Source organism: Osmerus eperlanus, chromosome 13 (assembly GCF_963692335.1).
Source record: "Osmerus eperlanus chromosome 13, fOsmEpe2.1, whole genome shotgun sequence".
NCBI classification, from domain to species: domain Eukaryota; kingdom Metazoa; phylum Chordata; class Actinopteri; order Osmeriformes; family Osmeridae; genus Osmerus; species Osmerus eperlanus.
The window spans coordinates 1,630,719-1,648,520 of NC_085030.1; the positions used below are offsets into that span (position 1 = coordinate 1,630,719).

At 41.1% G+C, this 17,802-nt stretch overlaps 1 protein-coding gene across 1 annotated transcript in view; it reads right to left on the minus strand.

Moving 5' to 3' along the window:
* Positions 1 to 17,802, minus strand: part of LOC134031986 (transcriptional regulator ATRX-like) — a 124,799-nt gene that overhangs the window by 52,885 nt on the left and 54,112 nt on the right. The gene's annotated exons all lie outside the window — the stretch shown is intronic.

Genomic DNA, 17,802 nt, shown 5'->3' on the forward strand with positions numbered 1-17,802 from the left:
GTGGGGAGACTGCTCTCTACTGACAAAGGAATGCTAGCACCAGTATTTTCAGAATATAACCTTACATTCTAAATTTCTCCGACACTTATTATTTTACAACCAAATGGACCTTACAACTGGCCTCCCTTAAAGACTGAACTCATGACTACACAATTATGAGGCCTAATGACCTATCTTTACTTTTAAAACATATATTAATTCCAGTAACCATTCCAACCAATAACCAATTCCAGCAGTAACAATTAACACACTAGAATTAATATACACATATATATTATATTAATTCAAATACACATATGAATTATTTTCTCACATTAAACACTGAAGTCATGAAGAAAAAAACAATTCAATTATTAGGCCTAATGACCTATCATAGCTTTTAAAACACACAGTTAATTACGTTCTCCATAGAAGATTACTCAGTGGCCTTCCTTCTAGACTTCAAATATGCAAACTGGTGCACAATATCTTCAAAATCCATTCCCTCAACAATTTCATTTTCTATGGACAGTAAAGAAAGAGCAGAAAGTCTTGCCTGTGTCATAGTGGTTCTTAATGCATTTTTTACTCGTTTTAAAACAGAAAACGACCTCTCACCCTCACAATTTGAGACGGGCAGTTAAAAACATTTTAAGTGCAACATATATATTTGGGAATGTTGTTTTAAGGCCATTTGTTTCAAGAATCTGCAACATTTTGGGGGGGATGTCTCACTCAACACAAAGTATGTGAACTGCATGAGCTCATCTGCTAGGGACGCATCTAGGTCTGTAGGATACGTGGCTGTCAGCCTAGCAGCTCGTTCGCGCACATCACGCTCATCATAGTCCCTGTCAAATAAAACGCCAAAGAGCTCACACACATCTGTGTTGGCACTGATCCGTTTTGATAGGCAAGAAGTAAAGAATATATTGTGCTTAATAAAGTTATGCATTGTGCTTATTAAAGTTCTGTCTTATGATCTGAGAAGTGTGCTCAGGCTTAAACATTGGGTCTCACACTGAGTGTGGGAAGCAGGCTGTTATTTGTGTCTTTATCTCTTCATTTTCAGAAACAACCTTGAAACTGGGTGGAGATGGCACCCGAGCAGGTGGGGCGCGTAGGCAAGAACAACTCCCTGACGCACGAGAGAACAAGCTGAACCCTTTTTTGATACTTGTGTTTCAATTGCACTGTATAAATATATGCTGGGGAGGGACAGATAGCCAGTTGGACTTCGTGAACCAGCCCAAACGCTGTTGCGGGTAGGGAAACGTAGACAACCCCAGAGCTCTGTACTTGTTGATTTCCAACTGCTGCATTAAAGCTGATATTATGGGACCTCTGCGACTCCAGACCACTCTTTCTAGAACACAGATTTGTGTCATTGAATACCATCATTACATGTTGGAATAGACACATAGATTTATGAATCCTTCAGAAGTGAGTTTGTCAATAATCACGTTTCCACTTTCAATCTTAGACTGCCATTAGTAAAGACGACCTCCTCATCGTTGTCACTCTCGTCAGCAAAGCTCTTTCTTTTTCTCCTACGTGAAATGTCATACTGATAGTCCTGTGTAGCACTGACAGATCGTGCTGATTCTTCCAGCTCTGCAAACTGGTGTCGTAACCAACATAGGAGAACAGTGACTGTAAAAGCCGCACAGCAGTTGCTAAATCTATGTCTCTAGTTTGAAGTTTGTCACCGGTTGCTATAAATCTGCCTAGTATTCGGTCCCACAACATGGTCATCGTAACACTTTCAAGTGTATCAAGTTTCGCAACGCAGAAGCCTCACGTTTGCATCGTTCTTTTTCGTCACTGTCGGAGGCTATTTTGGCAAATGAATCTCGAATTGCCCTGTAATTTCTGCATAGAGTTTTTGTTGAGTCTGCTCTACAGCTCCACTTCGTAGCACAGAGGGATTTTAATGTATGGTTAATGCTAAAGTCGCTGTTTTTGAAAACTGTATTCCAGCGATGAGTTGAAGCACTGCAAAATGTATAGAGACTGCAGAAGTTCAAAAAAATAAATTACATCTGCACAGCTGTCTTCAATGGTATTAACACCAACAAGGTTTAAGGAGTGGGCGGCACATGGTGTATAGTGGATTAGAGGGTTTTCTTTTTTTAACTGAGCTTGGAGTCCGTTATACTTGCCAGACATGTTGCTAGCATTATCATAACTTTGACCACGACAGTTCGCCATGTCCAGGCCAAGGTTTCGCACCATGCTAATGACAGATTCCGCTAAACTAAGGCCTGTGTGGCTGTGGATGGGCTCAAATCCTATGAACCTTTCAACTACTTTCCCACTTGCATTAACAAATCGGAATACAAATGTCAGCTGATCCATATGCGAAAGATCTGGGGTGGAATCGACGACAACAGAGACATATTTCGCCTGCTTAATTTCATCTGCAATGACTTGTTTTGTCACCCATTAATGCAATAAATTCATCACACACAGTGGAAGAAATGTATGAGGGCTTGCCTTTCCCCTTTTTGCCATGCTTTACAAGGTGTTCTTTTAAAAATGGATCGAAATGTGCAATGACCTCCAATATCCCAAGATATTCCCATTATGCACTGAACCCAACAGTTCGTTGTCGCCCCTGAAAGCTAACCCCCTTAGCTGCCAAAAACTTGATGACAGTAACCACACGCCTGAGTACCTCTGTCCAGTACCGTTGTTCTGCCTCACATTGTCGGACAAGTGCAGCATCCACTCGGCAAACGATTTGGGATCTCTGTATTAGAGACAACATATTCCGTCTATGTTCCAAACTTCATGGACCCCGATCCTCTCCGAGTGTTTCCAATCGCTAAATCAACTGATGAAGGCATGTTGTTGGGTTTGGGGTGACAGGAGTTTGCAGGCATGACAATAAACAGAGCCAGTAGATGGTGAATAAAGCAGCCATTCCCTCGGGACGACTTCGTTGTTTTGAAGACAGCAATTAAATAGGTCATTTGTGAGAGAGCGGGTTCGACACCCAAGCCCAGACTCCCTCACTGATGCTGGGTACCTGCTAGCCCGGTTGTGGAAGGCAGCGGGCCCTCTGTGGATGGCCTCCTCCCTCAGCGTCTCTGTCAGGGGTCCCCATAGTTCCGGATCTGACAGGAGTGTGAAGGTGCTGCGGGGGCTGGAGCTACCTGCTGTCTCAGCTCCTTCAGTTGGGCTTGCATCATGTTCGTTGTGATGATGTGGAGGCTGTTCATCCTCGTCGTCCTCTTGCTCTTGGCTCAGTTGGCTGTCGTCCAATGTCTTACTGCTAGCTTCCACACTGGTGGTGGCCTGACTGCTAGCACCACTAACTTTAATGTTAGCTGTTTCCACAGCCACAACAGGTGAAGGAGCGATTTCACCGTTTCCATCACCTTTTCTATGAGGGCACTGATTTTGAGTAAAAAAAAATCGGTATGGTATGTTGGTATGTAATTTGGTATGTTTCAAATTGTTGACTAATTTCAATTCATTTTTTCTTTTCAATTTTCTTTTAGCACTCCCGCTTAATTGTTTCTCCATCTTGCTACACTGCTTCTCCCGCTTCAAGTCACGTGACTCTCGCTCACAGTGTTCGCGGCGTAGAGCTGGCAAGCCGCAAGCGGCATTTGTGCAGGCAGCTACTAAAACTACACAAACACTGTTTTTGATGTGATTTAACATAATATTTTGATCGAACGAGTTGCAATAAAGTGCTCACATTAAGTAAAGTAAGGACTGCGTTCATAACGTGATATAGGCCTAACATTTTGTCCAGGGCCCCTTAAATGTCATGTGCCCCTGGGCAAGTGCCCAGTTGCCCTAATGGTTAATCCGGCCTTGCTTGCATGTACAGTAAGTAATGTCACAATAAATAATGTATTTAAACTCAAGCTTGTGTGGTGCGTCGATGTCTTCAATGCCACAGCCTAAACTTTATGTCAAAAGAAACGTTTCTAATTTCCGGCACATTCAAACAATCCCCTCAGTGAAGTTTGGCTAGCAACAGCAGCTAGCTTGCTCGTAGCAAACTTCTTTTGAATTAGCCATTTCCCCCGAAATAAATGTCAAGCTTATTTACGTTTTTGGGGGCATATTTTCAGTTAGCAGATGGTATTATTGTTACAATAGCTTGTTTCAAAGGGGGTTCTTAATGAATTATAATTTACCCTATGCAATATGCATAGGGTAAATGCTTGAAAATATCACTAGAAGGTCAAAACTTAAGGGGACGGACCCACTTGCAAGCAAGCACACCCTACAATTTCCCCAGAAATTGTACGCCTTCGGCGAGCACAACCATTGTTCTCTCATACCTCGTTTCCACCAACATGGTACTGGTGCCGGGCCGGTGCCTTATCTGGCACCAGTTCTGCGCGTTTCGACCAAAATGTTTCTGGTGCTGGTGCTGAGAATACGGCACCGGTGACGTCGGGTGCCAGGGGGCGGGATTATCGTCCCATCCCAAAACAAATACACATTACGCCGCCACTTCTAAAAACACCAGTACAACAGCTAATAAAATGGAAGCTAAACTAAAACAGCAATGGTCTGAGGAGGAAACGAGATGTTTACTGGCTCTGTGGTCCAATACCCTGGGACGCAATCCGGACGCATGATGTACCCCCCTCTACCAGCGTTTACATCCCCCCCCTACCGAAATGACCATTTGACAGTCTCTCGCTCGCTATAAATACAAAATCCCCGATTTCAGGGAGATTGTATAGCTTTTGCGGGTGTCAGGGAGCCGCTATTGAAATGCGGGACACTCCTGGAGCTTCCGGGAGACTTGGGATGTCTGTTAATGGAATGTGTTTTGTTAACAAAATATATACGACGCTCATGTTTTGGTAAGCCAAGTGAAGTCATTACTGTAGACCTTCTGTCTGTGCACTGTCCTCTTTTGTTTTTCTAATCTGTATTGTTTTGTTTTGTGAACAGGAAAAAGAAAGTGTGCAAACGAGGACCTAATTGACTATATGGAGAAGGCGGACACAAGATTTTTAGATTTCAGCAGGGAAATGATGCAGAAAATGGAGGCAGATACGGGCGCTCTGCTGGGTCTTATGGGGCGCATGGTGACAGCGATGGAGTCCCAAGCCAATAAATGAAATATGCATTGTTATATCTAACTATTTATGAAATTAAAATATTATTATTTATCTATTTATTCTTGTTCTTCAGTTTTAAATCTGTGAGTAACAACTCAAACTTGAATTGATGAGATGTGCAGCTTTTATCAGGTAAACAGAACAGAAGACAGTTAAGGGAGGAGACTGTAGGGGACTCTTCGCAATTGAATTATCTATGCAGTACAAACATTTATTATTTTCTGTTGAAGTAGCTCATTATGGCTGCCCTAATGTCTGCCCCTTCCAGCTCACCATGCTCAAGCAATGCCTGACCTGGAGGCTGAATGTTGAATTGCCTGGCGTGCTCCTCAATGAAATTGTCACCATGCTCTTCACAAATACTATGAAGTACACAGCAGGTCAAGGTCATTGTCTTGCTCAGCTCCAGCTTGCAGTCATTTCTTTTGAGGAGCCATCTCCATCGCCCCTTTAGTTTCCCAAAAGCCATCTCTACAACTGAGCGCGCACTGCTCAGTCTGTAGTTGTACGTGTGTTGCTCTGCTGACAGTCTGCCAGTGTCGGAGAAGGGCTTCATAAGCCAGTTCTGCATGGGGTAAGCCGGGTCACCAATTAAATAGTGTCCAACGTTAATGCCAGAGATGGCCATTTTGTTAAATGACTTGTTAAAATGATTTCATGCTGCGCTGCTAGGACAACGGAGGCGTATGACGTGTTTAAAAACGTAGCCCTACTCTGGCTCTGTCGGTGGAAAATCAAGCTGGTTCTTAGATTACAACCAGCACCGAACCGCATAAGCACCAGCCCAGAAACAGCACCGGACGGGCTTTGGTGGAAAAAGGGTAACAGAAGTTATGGGCGAGGCTATCCTACCCGCAACAAAAGTTTTCGCCGCCATTGTTTTTCAGCTGAGCCGTCAAAAGCCGTTACTTTATAACAGATCATACAATTAAGTTTTAAAACATGTCAACAGAAAAATCAATACAGCAGTGGACCACCAACAAATGTGATATGCTTATAGCGGGTCAAGGTCATTGTCTTGCTCAGCTCCAGCTTGCAGTCATTTCTTTTGAGGAGCCATCTCCATCGCCCCTTTAGTTTCCCAAAAGCCATCTCTACAACTGAGCGCGCACTGCTCAGTCTGTAGTTGTACGTGTGTTGCTCTGCTGACAGTCTGCCAGTGTCGGAGAAGGGCTTCATAAGCCAGTTCTGCATGGGGTAAGCCGGGTCACCAATTAAATAGTGTCCAACGTTAATGCCAGAGATGGCCATTTTGTTAAATGACTTGTTAAAATGATTTCATGCTGCGCTGCTAGGACAACGGAGGCGTATGACGTGTTTAAAGACGTAGCCCTACTCTGGCTCTGTCGGTGGAAAATCAAGCTGGTTCTTAGATTACAACCAGCACCGAACCGCATAAGCACCAGCCCAGAAACAGCACCGGACGGGCTTTGGTGGAAAAAGGGTAACAGAAGTTATGGGCGAGGCTATCCTACCCGCAACAAAAGTTTTCGCCGCCATTGTTTTTCAGCTGAGCCGTCAAAAGCCGTTACTTTATAACAGATCATACAATTAAGTTTTAAAACATGTCAACAGAAAAATCAATACAGCAGTGGACCACCAACAAATGTGATATGCTTATAGCGATATGGACATCGTCTGAAATACAAGATAAGTTGGATAAGGCAGTTAGAAAAAACAAAATTTATGAGGAAATACAGAGAGAGTTGGAGATAGGGGGGTTTAAAAGCCATATGGCAGGTTAAACACTACTGTTGATTAATGGGTACATGAAGCACTCAAGATATGTATATCATTTAAAATATCTCCAAATGGTGTCTCCAAATGGTGTTAAAGACCAGTTTTTGTCATTTTTGGTGTTAGCATTAGCACATAAGCGCAAATCAGCGATGACGTCACGTTGGGGAGTCGTGGAGGAGAGAAGCCTCAGCCTAGTACTAGAACTATGGTGACTGACTGGGATGAAGAAGAGGTGGCAAAAACCACAAATGTGTATGATGGCCCGCAGCCGTATAATTTCGAACCAAGTAGACATGAGAGGGCAAATGAGGAATTGCCGAAACCTGATGGCCATCAAAGCCAATTAAATGGATGGTCCGAGGAGAATGAGTGGAGAGTTGGAGAAGTGTCCTGGTGAGTTGCTATCATTTAGCAACGCAGAAACGATGGAGCTAGTCTACGAACAGCAGTACACATATAGATTTTTTTTTTTTACTGTCAGTGAATAGCACCGAGTGAAAGTCAACGTTTTCTTTATATCTAGTGATAGTGATCATTCAGGGCCTGACATAACATTTTTGAGGCACTTGTCCTTTGGACAAGTAGCCCTACATTTACGTTTCACTTTTCCATGCACAAAAGTCACGTCCGGGTAAAGATTGTGCCTTTGACCAATGAAGATGAGATGTAAAATTATACAAATGATAACAATTGAGGTGTTATAAAAAAATGTATTTGTTACATTAAACATTTACACAATTTCTGCAGAATGAAACACTTTCTGTTATGTACTGTATTGCAGCTTCGTCCCAAAATCTCTACAGACCGCAGCTAATTTAATGCTCAACACTTGAACAGGGGCTTATTACTTGAAAGAGGAATTACTGCGTCTTCTCAGTTACACTATCAGGGCTTGGAAATACCGTGACTTGCAAAAGTAGGCAAATGGCTAGTCGAACATAACATTTCATAATCATTTCAGTCAATCAAACAGCTGCAAGACCCAGTGAAATGTTATATACAGCTAGCAAACTAACGTTAGCTAGCATCGCTAACGACATTGGCTAACTCAACTTCGGTAGGCTATCCTCAGTATTTGCAAGCTGGCCAGTGCAAGTACAGTAACATGGCATTTTATTTAGTTTGAGTTTAAACTTGTCCAGTGGGGCAGGTACATTTCTCTGCCCTACAAAAAAATCCACTCGTCCCGGACAATCATGTCGTTAGCTAAGGTTGTTTGCACCTTGTGCTATGCGGAATTAGTTTACTGTAGGAGTTCTTCCAGTCTCAAATACTAAAAGCAAAGCATCCCTTAGCTAATGCGGAAGATGCCGGGCCAAGCACTGATGTAGCGCAGGGGAAGAGTCGTCGTCAAACTACGATGTTTGAGTGCAACCGAGGCAAGCCCGTCAGCACAGCTCTATCAGCCAAGCTAACTAATCTAATAAACAGTTAATAAACACAAGTACCTCTTATTGAACATAATTTATTTTCATCACCAATTATCATAGTAGAACAGCTTTCTCAAGCAGTTTGGATGCATTTTGGAAACAGGAGATGAGCTCCTGGTCTAATGCGCCACCTGGCTTGAGAAACCCATTCTCAAAGACTTACTTTTAGTCATTATTTGGGTAGCACACATATTCTGAATGCCTTCGGTGGAATTCAAATGAGCCATTTTAATCTAGATTAACGCCAATATTACAGTGAGATTAATCTAGATTAAAAAAATTAATCTATGCCCACCACTAATTTATAATATATATTAACTATTTATACTATATGGCCATTAATATCTATTGCAAATAAAAGTTGGAAAATTGTATTAGTGTTCAATTCATTCGTCTTGGTTGTTGAAATCGCGCATAAAAGCAGCTCGGACATCAGCTCCTTCCTGTTGGCCCTGGTCAGGTAGAGCTCGTACTGGAGGTTGCATGTTCATGTGTATGTCTGTGTCTTCAGAAAAGCGGTCACCATACTCTTCACAAATGTTGTGCAACACACAGCATGTCAGTACCATTTTTTTTACCATTTCTACTTTACAGTCATTTATTTTCAAAAGACACCGCCATCTTCCTTTAAGCCGTCCAAAGGCAGTCTCCACAACTGACCGTGCCCTACTCACACTGTAATTAAATTTGTGCTGCTCTGGCGTTATTCTTCCAGTGTCTGAAAATGGTTTCATAAGCCATTTTGCAGTGGATAGGCAGGGTCTCCAATCAGGAAGTGTCCAACGTCAAGCCCTGAGATGGTAGCCTTGTTTGTGCTTAAGATCTGTCCATCACCCAATGTCTCCCACAACTCAGATTGTTTTAGTACTCGGGCGTCATGAACACTTCCCGCATACTCTACACACACATCCCAAAAGAGACCTTTACCATCCACAACTCCTTCTAGAATAATTGAGTGCCATCCTTTTCTGTTTAAGTAGTCACCTGGGTACTCCTCTGGTGCAATAATAGGAATGTGGCTACCATCAATGGCCCCCACACATTGCGGGACACCCCACCTGTTTCTAAAAAAGTTGGCCTTTTCCTCAAGCATTCTGCCATCCGGGACTGGTATGTGCTGCGGAAGAAGCATGGCAATGACAGCGTCACAGAATTCCCTCACTGATTGCAGGACTGTGCTAATTCCTACGCCGAAAAGGTGACTCACGGTCCTGTACTCGCTGCTGGTAGCCAGCCTCCAGAGCGCGATGGCAACTCTCTTCCTCACCGGTATACACAGGCATCATACATATTCAAAGGCTTCAGGAGAAACTCTGAAGTTCTGAATGAATTGAGCACGACCCACCGATGGCTCGTTCGTGGGTGTCTCCAAACTACTGGAGATCTTCTTCTGAGGTGCCATATCATCTAAAAGCATATGAAGCATAACATTTTTATATTTGTGTCATAGTTTCTTTTAGCCTATTATTGAAACGTGAGGCCTACATTAATAACGTGTTTAGGCAAGGCTTTTAAACGAAATCAATTGCCTCTAATTAATGTTATATTCATATGGATTTCTCTGGTCATTAACTAGGCTAACATACAAACAGCCGGACGCTACGTTGTAACGGCTGAACAATTACGTAGTTTACGCACCCTTCGTCTGGAGGCCAATCTCCGCCTATGGTTCATGTTGCCCATGTTGAGTACATGTTGCCAGCTTTCAAATTGAATTTGTATTAACTTGAACACGATGTTTACAATCATAGAAAGGAGTACTTTTCTGTTCGCCATGTTATTTCTCGGAATAATGTTGCTTGTGAATAACTCACAACCGTAACCATAGTAGCATGTCACAACATTCCATGACGTTCAGTTTTGGTACTGGAACTGGTGTAGACGCAGTCCGGTGCTGAAAGGCACCGGCACCAGCACCGGAACCGGGCACGGCCTTGGTGGAAACGAGGTATCACATATATCTTCTTATTATTGTTGGAATGCTGCTTTAGCATTCCAAGTATTGTTCTTTGAATCTTTATTCAACTTCATATTTTTATTCTATTTCTTCCGTGACACCTTTCAGTGCCTTCAAATCTTCAGCTATTAAAACCGTTCAGCTATCAAAAATGTCAGCAGTTTCAGGCTATGACAGCTATGACTTAGATTTCTACCTCTTATGTTTGAATTAATATAAATCAATATTCATAATATTTTTTACATGGTTTTCCAATTGAGTTTTTTTTCTCAAATCCTCTCAATCCTCTTAAACTTCTTCAACTTTCAAATCCTTCTTCTTCCTCAATCTTTCAGCTACAGCCACCATTTAAACTTTAAAATGTTGACAAAACCATAAACTATTTTTAAATAATTCAGATTTTTGATATCTATTCAACTTTTTTTAATATCACTGATTATGTTTCATGAGTTTTTCAAACCGTTTCTGAGATTTACATGGGTTTGTATGTGAGAGCCTAGAGTGCTGACTGAAACGCTTAGAGTGGAGGGGAGCTTCGAAATCTTAACTACAATTTTAACTCTTCATGCTTCATTTTTGGATCAATAGATAGCTAATTTTGTGCTGGTCGTAGACAGTTGTCTGTGGAATCCAACAGACTTACACATTTGTTCAGAGCCCCATGAAAGCGAGACAAAGTCCAACTCTTGCCCCATAGAGACCAATGCAAATCTAGTGACACATTTCTCAGAGAACGCAGAAGGAACACGTTTTTGAAACTGCCGGTAAAGTCGTATTTCTGACCGCACAGACATATAAAGGATATCTGTGGTTTCGACAGTCTTGGGTCTCGGAAAATATCCTTATTTTTTGCATTGGACGTATAGTTTTGCGTCTAGGTTAACTTGTTTGAGGTGTGGATTCAAGCTACATTTCTGTTATTCTCTGCCCTCAGTGCGTTAGCAATCATAGCTGCGCCATCACCGTGGCAACGACAGACACGCACCACTCAGTCTCTCACACAGGTGATTGGTATTAGCTGATTAGTGGAGTCACAAGACAGTTTGATAGTATTTCAACCTAATACAATTTACAAGAGGTGACTCTGCAGGTGCTGCTAATATCTCTTTTACTACTATTGCTAATGGAACAGTTTTATTCTACTACGCCACTGAGTGCGTTTACTTGACCATGAGAAACCCGATTACTAGCAATTGTCGGTTTATGCCAATAATACGATTACTCCGTTTACATGTGTAATTAGTTATGCGATTACTCAATAAACGCGTCTACATGATTATTTTTATTAATCGTTGTATGCTCCACGGACAAAACTTCATCCTTCTGCAACAAAGTGTCGCCGTGTCTTCCTGTATCGGCCCTACTGCTGTATGTTTCATTCAATCAACACATTAAATCCTTCTAAGAAAGCCGAGTAAACGCACTCAATGATAGGCTACAGCTATTACTACCCCAACTATAATTTCAGCTGTTAAAACTATAATATTCTTTTTATGACTAGCTAGCCTACTTCTTCTTCTGTTTAACAGTTCAGCTTTCAGCTTCTCCCGCATTGTAGGCTATTTAAGCTCTTAGCTTTGTTAGATGATGCAGTTCAGCTTCCACACTGCCTCTTGAAATTCAACTATTTCTTCGATTGCTTCACAACGTTCAAACTTATTCTCCCGCATTGTATTTAAGCACTTAGCTTTGTTAGATGATGCAGTTCAGCTTCCACACTGCCTCTTTTGTGTGACTCACACATTTTTGACATTCATTTCAGCTTTCAGCTTGCGGGTATTTTCTAATTTCTGTAGCCTATTTTCAGCAATTTAAAAACAAATAATTAATCTTTCAGCATTCCAACGCATTTTCTGGAGGAAATGCACTTTCTAGTTATTATTCCAACTTCTTAGTTCTTCCGTGTCCTTTAACTAGTCCTGCATACTTTCACCAATTCCTACAATTTTGCAATCAAAACGTTCAGCTCCTTCAGGAGATGTGTGCTATGACTTCTCTAATTTCTCACTTTTATACTTTTTAATATATTAAGGTTTTTGTGCAAATTATTCTCCCATTAAAAGTAATGGTAAATCCTTTCAAATCATTAAAAAGCTTCCTCCTCTTTCAAACGTAACTACTTCAGCATACTTTCTGCTAGAGACACCATTCAACCTTTAAAATGTTCACAAGACATTCAGCTATTCCCAAATGATTCAGCTTTTTCAAATATCCAGCCAATTTTGCAAGGGTTAGGGTAAAAAAAAAAAAAAAAACAAGTTATACCTTAAAATGTAGGAAAATTCGTCCTCTTTCAGCCAATGTAACTACTAAAGAGCTCACATTTACAGATTTTAAGCTATGAGCCTTGAAGCGAGAGCAGCCTTTCAAATTCTCTCTAACTTCAATAGAGAGGTGGGTAAAATCCGTCAGAGAAAGCAAGAAGGAAGACGATTTCGAAACTGCCGGTAGAGACATATCTGACCGCACAGACATATAAAGGACATCTCTAGTTTCGGCAGAGTCTTGGGTCTCGGAAAATACCCTAATTTTATTGATTGGACGTGTAGTTTTGCGTCTAGGTCAACTTGTTTGAGGTGTGGATGCTAGGTAAATGTTTGTTTTTCTCTCTGCCTAGCTCGTTAGCTATCACAGCTGCGCCATCACCGTGGCAACCAAACAGACACGCACCATGAACGTTTTTTAAACTGCCAAAGAAGTTGTATTTCTGACTGCACAGACACATTAAGGATATCTATGGTTTCGGCAGTCTTGGAATGAAATATACGTAATTATGTGGAATTATGTAGAACAGCGGACAGATTCGATATTTGATCTTTTGTTAGTTATGGCCATTCTATTGACGCTACTGTCATCATGGCTGCTAATAGAACGGGGAAACCAGGTCACATACGGTCTAATAACTATCATTCATTATCTAGCTACAAACAAATGCTTCGTAACTGAAGAGTATTTACTTTTTATTGGCGATATTGACAACAGAGGTTAAGGAACTTGTCTTTAATCAAAAGATGGTCTCCGTTTTCAATTTGAAGCAGTAGATCTAGCTCATGTAGGAAATTTTCCATTGCATCCTCTCTCTAGCTTCATGCCTTCGGTTATTATTCATGCCTACGGTGTTAATACAGTCTGTAAAAATACCACTTTGACACACTTGCAAGAAATGATCCGCTGGTTAGATGTAGCATGATCTTATTATTTAAGTATAAAAAACTCACCAGGGACAACGACAACATTGGCAACCAAGCACTATGAATTATTATTTTGATGTCATCTTAAATTAAGTGTCTGAACAGGACTGGGTGTGCAGGCACACATGATTAATTTCTCCTCCGTCTTGAACCTGAAACCTAGATTCTAGGTTAGAAATGTTGCCAGTCTGTTGCCAATGACCAACGGTTGCTACGTTTTTCCAGCAAGTTCAAGTCATTCCAGTGTTGTCCTTTTACCTTCAAATTCGTTCAACCCAGACTTCAGCAACTGGTTTTCTGCTAAATTTTCACATTTTCCTGCAGCTCATCTTTCTGAATTTTTGCCCTTATTGTTTTGCATTTTTCTTCTTTTCTTCTCTTTTCTTCTGTTTTCTGCCTTCATCTTGCTCCAGGGCCTTTCAAAAATACCTTTCACAGCAGTACCTTCCAACTGCCAGTACTTTTGCATTTTTCTTCTCTTTTCTGTACTTTTCTGCCTTCATCTTGCTGCAGGTCCTTTCTAACATACATTTACATTTAGTCATTTAGCAGACGCTCTTATCCAGAGCGACTCACAGTACAGTAAGTACAGGGACATTCCCCCCGAAGCAAGTAGGGTGAAGTGCCTTGCCCAAGGACACAACGTCTTTCGGTTTGCACAGCCAGGAATCGAACCAGCAACCTTCTGATTACTAGCCCGATTCCCTAACCGCTCAGCCATCTGACTCCAACATTTCAGGCCTTTTGAAACTCCAGCAAATAATCTTCTGCTACATTTTTGAATTCTTCAGAATTATCTCTTTTTTGCATTTTTCTTCTCTTTTCTGTAGTTTTATACCTTCGTCCAGCTCCAGCCCCTTTCAAAAATACCTTTCAGGCGCTTCAGCTTATAACTTTCTACAACATTTTCACAATTTTCCGCTTTTTTAGCATGGTCAGCTATCCCCATTCAGGTTTTCAGCATTCTCACTGCTGTTTCGCAGGAACAGCCGTTTCTAGTTATTATTCCAACTTCTTAGTTCTTCCGTGTCTTTTAACTAGCAGGGCTCGACAATATCGATGGCCCGGGGCCAGTAAAAAGTAACGTCGGGACAGTTAAACTAGCAACTCACTGGCCCGATCGGGCCACTGCAAATTATAAAAAAAAACGTCCTTCATATGTTTTGCTATCTGCTAAATGCATAAATAACTTTGCAGCTCGAGGGGCGCACAGTTGGCAAATCAAGAGTTGAGTAGTGAGTGACGACTGGTTGTCAAATTGTAATTCTCTAATCTCGATACATTTTTTAACAACTGGCGCGAGACAATAAAGTGAAGATGGCAGCAAAGTAGAGCTACGAGCTCAAACGGAAGCACATTTTTTATGGAACGAAGATGCACTGTGTCGTCTGTCGTATGTTTCCGTCTTAAGCAGACAAAATTGGATATTTTTACAGAGGCAACGACAATTTTCGAAAACAATACCTGACCAGCCATGCTAGCAGGCAGCACATGGTTTGCGTGACAGCTAAGCGGATGGTTGACAATCCATCTTCGAGGCCGTTGACCATGCTGGTCAGGAATTTAAATGTAGATGCCCATCGTGTTATTGCACGACTTATAACAACGGCATATCACGTAATTAAGACGGGCCAGCCGTTCGTCTCGTTCCCCCAGGCTATTGAACTGCAGCAGAAGAATGGTGTCGACTTGGGTACTTAGTATCATACTGATGAAATGCTATGGAAGCTTTTATATATTAGCATTGAGGGACCAGAGGTTTCAGTTTCAGCCAGACAGAGTTGTGCAGAGATGGCTGTCAGCAGGGAAGAGAGCACGTCATGTTTGAGGTTAAAAGTCAATTGTTTTGCTGACTATTACCTTTTAATTTTTTATCACTAGAAATGTGATTTCATTTTTGTTCTTTTTATATCCAGGATGTGTTTAATAAATGGTTAAACATGTTAACAGAATAACACAACTTATAAGTCTTTGGTTTTGTTGTAACAATGATAAATTACAACTTTTGTAGGGGGGGCCAGTAAAAACTGTCTTGGGGCCAGTAAGTTTCAAACCCACTGGCCCGATGGGGCCAGTGCCAAAAAATGTTAATGTTGAGCCCTGACTAGTCCTGCATACTTTCACCGATTCCTACAATTGTGGAATCAAAACGTTCAGCTCCTTCAGGAGATGTGTGCTATGACTTTTCTCATTTCTCTTAACTACTTAACTACTTCAGCATACTTTCAGCTAGAGACACCATTCAACCTTTAAAATGTTCACAAGACATTCAGCTATTCCCAAATGATTCAGCTTTTTCAAATATTCAGCCAATTTTGAATTATGACAGTTTCAAATACATGAAAATGTTTTCTCCTTTATTTTTACGAATGAGCAGCCAGCAAAGTGGCACACTCTGCTGGCTGTTCTTTTTCTGATATTCAACTAAATTGTCAAACAAATTCCTCAAACGTTCATATAGTTTAACTTACAGAAACAAGTTATACCTTAAAATGTAGGAAAATTGTTCCTCTTTCAGCCAGTGTAACTACTAAAGAGCTCCCATTGACAGATTTTCAGCTATGAGCCTTGAAGCGAGAGCAGCCTTTCAAATTCTCTCACTAACTTCAATGGAGAGGTGGGTAAAAATCGTCAGAGAAAGCCGAAGGAACAAGATTTTGAAACTGCCGGTAGAGTCGTATTTCTGACCACACAGACATATAAAGGACATCTCTGGTTTCGACAGAGTCTTGGGTCTCGGAAAATATCCTTATTTTTTGGATTGGACATATAGTTTTGCGTCTAGGTTAACTTGTTTGAGGTGTGGATGCTAGGTACATTTCTTTTATTCTCTCTGCCCAGCTCGTTAGCGATCACAGCTGCGCTATCACCGTGGCAACCAAACAGACACGCACCATGAAAGCAGAATTGGGTACACGTTTTTGAAACTGCCGGTAGAGTTGTATTTCTGACTGCACAGACATATAAAGGATATCTCTGGTTTCGGCAGAGTCTTGGGTCTCGGAAAATATCCTTATTTTTTGGATTGGACGTACAGTTTTGCGTCTAGGTTATCTTGTTTGAGGTGTGGATTCTAGCTACATTTCTGTTATTCTCGCCGAGCTAGCGCGATGGCTCTCCATAACTAAAAACGGTTCGACTTTTCCCACAATCGACCAAATTGGCCAAACAAGGTATACATTGAGCTTAAAGTGTACATAATCTAGCTAGATCGTTTTTATTTGAGCAAGTTTCACATAAATCTGCAAAAATCGAGGCTCAAGACTGTCATAGCTGACCGTCACGAACAGCCAAACCGGGGTCGCGTAAGTGTTTGCTGCAGCTAGCGTTAATCCTACTAACAAACGCTTCGTAACTGTAAAGTTTTTACTTTTAATTGACGATATTGAACACAGATGTTAAGTAACTTGTCTTTACTCTAAATATCTTCTCCGTTTTAAATTTGAAGCAGTAAATCTAACAGTAGGAATTCTCCCACGACATCCGCTCGCTCCGCTTTGACTAACAAATGTTTTCTCAGTCTACCATACATTAGACAAGCTAATTTTCGAGCACTTTCAATACAAGATCCAGCCATGTTAGAGTTGATTTATGTATATATATATATATATATATATATACACACATAATTGTGTGGGCAATGTAGAACAGCAGACATATTTGAAATATGATCTTTTGTTTTAAAGTTAGGGCCATTATAGTGACGCTACGACTGTCATCATCAACGAAACCAGGTCACATAGCTCTAGCTACGTTTTTCCAGACATAATATTTGTTAACTAGCTACAAACAAATGCTTCGTAACTGAAGAGTATTTACTTTTTATTGGCGATATTGACAACAGAGGTTAAGGAACTTGTCTTTAATCAAAAGATGGTCTCCGTTTTCAATTTGAAGCAGTAGATATAGCTTACTGTAGAGTCTCCCATGGCATCCTCTCTCTAGCTTCGCTTCGGCTACAGATGGACGACAATATGACGGTGCATGCATTATTCACGCCTACGGTGTTAATACAGTCTTTAAAAATACCACTTTGACACACTTGCAAGATGATCCGCTGCTTAGATGTAGCATGATCTTATTTACTACCCACAATAGTTCAGCCTTTTTTGCAGCAGCGTTTTAATCAGTTAGCTCCAAGTCCTCTCTAAAATACATTTCAGACCATTTGAAACCTGAGCAAATGACTTTCTCCAAAACTTTCAAATTCTTCTGAATTATTTATCTTTTCAGAATCAGAATCAGAATGGGATTTATTCGCCATTAAAGTTTGCACAGACAAGGAATTTGCTTTGGCAGGAAGGTGCATACAATAAACATATAGGCATTTTTGCATTTTTCTTCTCTTTTCTGTAGTTTTATGCCTTCGTCCAGCTCCAGCCCCTTTCAAAAATACCTTTCGGGCG